Source organism: Acinonyx jubatus, chromosome F2 (genome assembly GCF_027475565.1).
Source record: "Acinonyx jubatus isolate Ajub_Pintada_27869175 chromosome F2, VMU_Ajub_asm_v1.0, whole genome shotgun sequence".
Lineage (NCBI taxonomy): Eukaryota > Metazoa > Chordata > Mammalia > Carnivora > Felidae > Acinonyx > Acinonyx jubatus.
The window spans coordinates 21,627,769-21,634,637 of NC_069394.1; positions in this window are offsets into that span (position 1 = coordinate 21,627,769).

Genomic DNA, 6,869 nt, shown 5'->3' on the forward strand with positions numbered 1-6,869 from the left:
CATGACCTACCTGTTCAAAGAGGCCTTTAAGACACTGCAGGAGGAGAGAATAAGAAAAAGGGTTTTAAATCCCTCTGTGAGGAGAAACCCTGAGAAGGCAAGCGAGATGCCGTTTTTATGTTCTAGGGAACCTTAGTCCTTAAGTGGCATGGGTCATCCCAGCGTACTGGATGGGAACATGGTGGTGGAGTACTTATTTACCAAGTACTTGTATGAACCAAGCCTAAGTCAGAGGTGTACAAATATTATCACATTTAATTTCTTTTTCTCAGGGAAAGAGGAGTTCAAGTTCTGAACAGTCTAAATCTTGCAGGGACACTGAGGTCTTAATGTGGCACAGCTGTCTGAGTTATAGCCATGTTTTTGCCTCCTCTAGATGGTCCATACACTGGCTAAGAGTGAGGATGCTGGAGCCAGACTGACTGAGATTTGAGCCCAGTTCTACTACCTTCTAGCTGAGTGGCTCAAGGCAAGTTATTCAACCTGTCTGGGCTCCTGTCTCCTGGCCTGTAAAGTGAGAGCAATAATTGATCTTATTTCATGAAGTTATTTGGGTTGAATGAATCATTACATGTAGTACAGGGTCTGGCACACAAAACCTATTATCTTTGATTCTCTATTATATCTTCTCTGAGGAAAAATACCCTTTTGTGTTCAGTCTTCACCCCTTTTCTAGCAGGTATCAAGCTTCCTGATCTGTAAAAGAGGATAATATCTATTTCCTATGGTTGTCTTAATGATTTACTATCTTTTTAAAAAATTTTTTGAATGTTTATTTTTGAGAGAGGGAAAGAGAGGGTGTGTGGTGGAGAGGCAAAGAGATAAGGAGACACAGAATTCAAAGCAGGCTCCAGGCTCTGCTCAGCACAGAACCCGACCTGGGGCTTGAACTCACAAACTGTGAGATCGTTACCTGAGCTGACATCAGACACTAAACTGATACTGAGCCACCCAGGTGCCCCAATGATTTACTATCTTAATGTATGTAAGTTATTGCCTTATATACTGTCTGTTCATAAATAATGGTCTCTCAGTGAATGAGTTTGAACTTTTCAATGAAATATATATGTATACTCATTAATATATATTTTGACCTCAAAAGAATTCTATCTTGCATCAAGTATAATGAAAAAAAAAAAAAACCTTTAAGGCAGTGTAAAAAGTAAAAAGATCACTTCTTCAGCAGTGTGAACTTATGAACTACAATGGATTTTGACAGCAGCAAACTCAGCCTCTATTAAGTGAATATCTGTGATGGGCATAGCATTGTGCTGGGTGGGGAAAGAGGGAGAATTAATCCTAACCCCAGGGAGCTTTCCATCTACGCAGGCAGACAGAGCACACACATGAAACTGGAACATAAGAGCAGAAAGCAAGGTGTGATTGGGCTGTGAGTCCCCAGAGCTCAGAGGTGTTGGAAGTCAGTAGGGAACGATGTCAGGGGCAGCAGTGTGGTTTCAGATGAATCTCAAAGGATGGTTAATGATTTAATCAGAGAAAGGGAAGAGCTCACAGGGCATCCAGGTTGTGGAAGAGGATGAGCCGGTGTTGGATTTGCCAACATTAGATGAGGTGTCTAAGGGAGGTTAGCATTTAGAAAACATGTGGAATAAAAGAGAGCCAGAAATTGGAGACTAAGAGGACAAGAGTGAAAGAATGAAACCGATGTGATCAGAAAAGCTCGGGGTACGGTAAGGAGTTAGGGCCTTGCTGAAAGAAAATGGCAATGGGGATGCATCTAATTGAGTTTTTGAAATCCCACTGTGAATGTGAGGAAATTTAGTGCTGCTTTGCTGAAGGCAGTTAGAGGGAGAATGGCTTGTGGAGGGGGTGGAAGTGATGAATTTATTTCAAAACCTTTACTTTGGACTGAAGTCCAGGTAGAGAAAGCAATATCTGATATCTACAGATCCCCTTCTCTTCTGTGTGGGGGGGCATAGGGCTAAACAGTAATACACCTCCTCTTATTTCATCCTTTTCATATTTTCATAAGTTATTGAGGTGTTTGTTAGGTAAGACATTGGTAGATGTTAAGTAGATCCTTTAAATCTAAACCTCCCTGTTTTTGGAGTAGTTTAAAAGTAAAATCCACAGGAGAAAATACTGTTTGTCCCTTTTTCAGAGGAGAAAGCCAAGTCCTAAGCAAGTTGAACAGTTAGACCCAGGGAGCAGCTGGTAAGCAGCATGGGTGAGGTACAGGCCGTTTGTCTCCAGGCCCCACACTTTACCCACAATTCAGGACTCAGTCATGGGACAGGGTGAGAATTCTCGAAGAGCCAGGTGATCCTATTCTCTACCATCTGAGAGAGGAAGACCCTTCCCTATCCACTCTCTCCCTGTCGCCCACAAATACCTGCCTACAGAGAGTGTTGTAAACAAGTAAATAACCCAATACCTTACAAAAATCCTGTAGAGGTATGCCCTGCCCCCCTCCCCCCCCACCCTCCCCCCACCAAATTAGGTGCTCAGAAAAGAGGCTAGAAGCTCTAGGAAATGCCCTCTCTGACTGTTCCAGGTCACCAGACCATATTGCTACCACCTTGTGTGGATTGGCAAGAACAAACATTTAGGAATCCACCAAGGTGAGTATCATAAGAAAGAAACTTGCTACTACTTAATTCAAAGTCTACTGCTACGACTGTTTTATGTCTTAGTTATTTCTCACCTGGACTATTGTTGGTTTCTTGGCAAGCCCTTTCTGTTCATCTGTCATGGTTTTACTGTCTATTCAAAACACAGAAACACATTTATTTTTTTCCCCACCAGCTGTAATTCTCAAACCACCCTTTACTCAGGCAATTATACCAGGTTCCTGTTTCATCAGAGAATTCAATTTAAAATTTTAGTGCCAGTGGTTAAAATACTTACTTCATACACAACTTCAAGTTTGTATGGTTTTAATTCACATTTATGTTTCTGTTCACACTCTGCATTCTTTAATTGATTTATTTGTTAGCTATGCCATCTGTAGATTTTAAGTACTGAGGTTTCACAAATGACTTTTCTTCCCCCTCCGAAAGCTGTTTTGAAAACTATTTCCCTCACCTTATTGCAATTAAATCTGTGCTACATTCTCATCTTCCGGAGTTGAACATTTTTATGGTGTTGCCTTCTTGTATCTTTATCCTGAGTTAGACTATTAAACAGTTCTGGGCATATACAACAATATAACTTTTTAACCACATAGATACTATTTTTGTATGGTATCCCATGGGAAGGGGATCTCTAACTTGAGCTGTATAATCTGCTCTACAGGCATCATGAAAACACAATTCTCCTTGGAATAAGCGTTTCACAGAGTTCACTAGTTCTTTGGGTTGGTTGGTAAGCATCCCTCTTGTGGATGCACAGAAGTCCCCTGACTAGCCTAGAGTTTGTGTATATGAATAACTCTCTTCTAGCTCCTATTCTATAACTTTGAGTGAAAGGTCCTTTCCGTCTTGGTATACCCAGCGCCCACCATCGTGTCTGGAGTCTGTAGGTGCTCAGTAAAGACTGTTAGATGAGTAAATTATAAATCCAGGTTGGTTATCTTATCAGTAAAAAAAAAAAGATATGGCCATCTTCAGCATGGAACAGAGAACAGAGACAAATGTCTTCCCTTTGACTTCACCCAACCTCTTTAATGCCTAGGAAATATTCTGACCTATGAGGATGAGAGACCACGCATCTGTTTCCGTCTTTCCCTTCGCCTGTAAAAGTGGTTGACTGTGTGGCATTTTTGTGGATGATGAGAGTGAGGGCTCTTTGTCTCTGGAGTTAGTCAAGTATCCTTACAAGAATAATGTGAGTATAGGTGAGTTTTAGGATTTTGACTTCTTGAAGTTCTTTGCTCCAAATATTTAACTGTGACTAGAAAAATCCATCGCTCAAGCTCTTTTCCATACCTATGGATCTACATAGAGCAATGGTTCTTACCTTGGCTGTACATTGGAGTAACTTAGGGAGCTTTAAAACAGATTGATGCCTGGATCTCACCCCAGAATTCTGATTTAATTGGCTTGGGGTGTGGCCTTGGCACAAGGGATTTTTTACCATTTGCCCAGTTGATTCTAATGTGCAGCCAAGGTTGAGAACTGCTGATAATAGAGTATTATTTTTAAATACTCAAAAGGCTAGAAGTCTAAATACGGTGTAATATAATTTGTTTTATATTAATATAGCGATTTTTGAACAGGTTTCATATAAAATTACTCAAATGACTCACTAAACTGCATAGAAAAATATTTTTCCAGTGTCAGTGATAGATCACTGGGAAACTTGTGAAATATGCAGATTTTTATCTTCCCTTAGGCATTCTGATTCAGTACATTCGTGGTCAATCCAAAAATCTGTATTTTAAAAAGTACACCCAAGTAATTCTTGTGTACACTCAACTTGAAGAGATTCTGCCTCAAAAAAAGAGATTCTGCAACTGAGTGACTTAAAACAAATTGTGGTCGTTCTGACAAAGAGCATGCCATTTGGTTTTCTTCGGTTTCCATGCTGTAGAAGAGTAAGACCTCAAGGTACGGAGAAAATATAGGTTCACATTTTCTTTGTAAATATCTTACTATTCTAATTTTGGAATGTAGATTACCTATTGACACTAGTAAGAATTTTTGAAAAAAAGTTGTGAATCATCAATGCATACGTTTACTGACGTAAATATCTTAGTGCCTAATTTAATCCTGTGTGAAGATATAAACTGAAAAGGTATTAAATAAATTCAACTCTAATTCTTTCAGTTAAGAAAAAAAGATGTGAAAGAATTCAAGATTCCTGTCATGTAAAAAAAAAATATATATATATGCATCCCAAATAGCTTTCAGTTTATGCTTAAAAAAATAAGTTCTTGGTCCACAATGTTTTATAGGAATAGAAACAATTTTAAGGCATCCAGTTATGTTGGACAAATTTAGGAGCACTCAGGATAACAAACTCTATGAGCTGTAGGGCAAGCACACATTTTAGTTTAAGGCTGAAAGACTCCTCGATCTAGCTTAAACTTCCTTGGGAATTTAGGAAATAAAATGAATTACTCAAACTGGAACTACATCAAAATGTCAAGTTAACACATTTTGGCTTGTAATGGTGCCAAGGGATCTAATGTTTGAATGATCAGGGCCTTAGGTTTCCCATTCATTTTAAAGATAACTCCAGCATCATGGTAATAAAATTTTCATTTTATTTTATTTTTTTCTTAGCTCTTTATCTTTGCTTCTACCCAGGCTAGACTAACCAAGGTCTGACAATATCACACTGTCCTTAATTAGAGCAGCTATAAAGGAAGATGTCAACATAGAAGTCCACAAATTCAGAAAACATTTTAAGTTTTCTCATGATCGTGAATAATCCATTTGATTTTCTGTAAACTCTTCTTGGGTTTTTGAGAGTTGCTTCACTCATTATTTAAGGTAGTGGTAGAACGAAGGAAGAGCAGGCATCAGTGGACTGTTTGCTGTTGTTTGTTTTTCTTGCAAATTTTCCTAATTGGTGCCCTTTCACCCCCCTCCCCCCCATATTTGTTCCCCACTCAATGACTTTTCTATGACTCTCACACTCAATTCCTGGCTACAGAGATGGGCTCATAACCTGGTCAGTCTAATCATGGTACCCACATATGCAACAGTTGGTCCAAAGGTTGGTTATATGGCTCCAAGCTGTGCTAATCAGGGTCCACTAGAGTTCTCCACTTAGAGAAGTGGCCCAGCCTTGGGGGTCAGGGTACAGACATGTGAAGATGGAGAACCATCTTTCCATTTGGAGAAAGCCTACCTGCCGTAGAAAGAATGGAGCAGAGAGCCAGCAGAAATTACAGAGGCACCAAGAATCCTGGAGCATTGAATCTGGGCTCTAATTCTTGAAGCCCAAGTTCCTGCAGATTTTTTTTTTTTTTTCCACACAGAAACTAATAAATCCCTTTTGGCCCAAGCCATCTTGAATTGGGTTTCTAACATTTGTAACTAAAATTCTAACACAGATCAACAAATGCCACCTATCCTTTTGTAGACAAGAAAACTGAGATTAATGTGCCCAAGGCCATCTATCACAACTGAACTGCCCTCCTGGCTCTTTGGTCTACCTATTGGCATACTCTCCCTCAAGAAAAAGCTAGAACTTTCAGGATTAGTGGGGTCTGTGTGTTTAATAACCCCCAACCCATTCATAATTGGTCCCAAGTAGATCTGTGCATAACTGGATAAACCAGCATCAGTTCTGAGGGCTGAAAGCACGCTCCCCGAATTTGGGCCACAGGTCTGTAGCTGAGTGTAGCTACACTGACTTTTGCTCCACAGTAGAGCTACTATCTATAGAACCAAGGCCCCAAAGACATGATTTCCACATTCGCTCCAAGAGCTGAGTTTGTGGCACCTTGAATGATACAAGGAATTGAGGGTGACAGTTTAAACAGAAAACCATTTGGTTAAAACAATTTTTATAGGGGTGCCTGAGTGGCTCCGTCAGTTAAACATCTGACTTGATTTTGGCTCAGGTCCTGATCTCATGGTTTCTAGGATCAAGCCCTGTGTTGGGCTCTGTGTTGACAGCACTGAGCCTACTTGGGATTCTCTCTCTCCCTCTCTCTGCCCCTCCCCCCCCCGCCCCGCGTGCGCGCACACACACACACAGTCTCTCAAAAATAAACATTAAAAAAACACTATTTTTATAACTGTTTATTAGTCCATACTCAAACACTAAATTTGCAATCATAATCAGCAATCTACCATGCAAAGGATGTATTTATTATTAGTAAACATCTGTAAAAACCTTGCATGTCCAATTGGTGATAGGCTAAATAAAATATATTACCCTTAGATACTACAGATTTCTGAGGTAGATTGAACTATCGGTCCTAGTTCTTGTCCTTGTCCTAGCTTCATATGCCT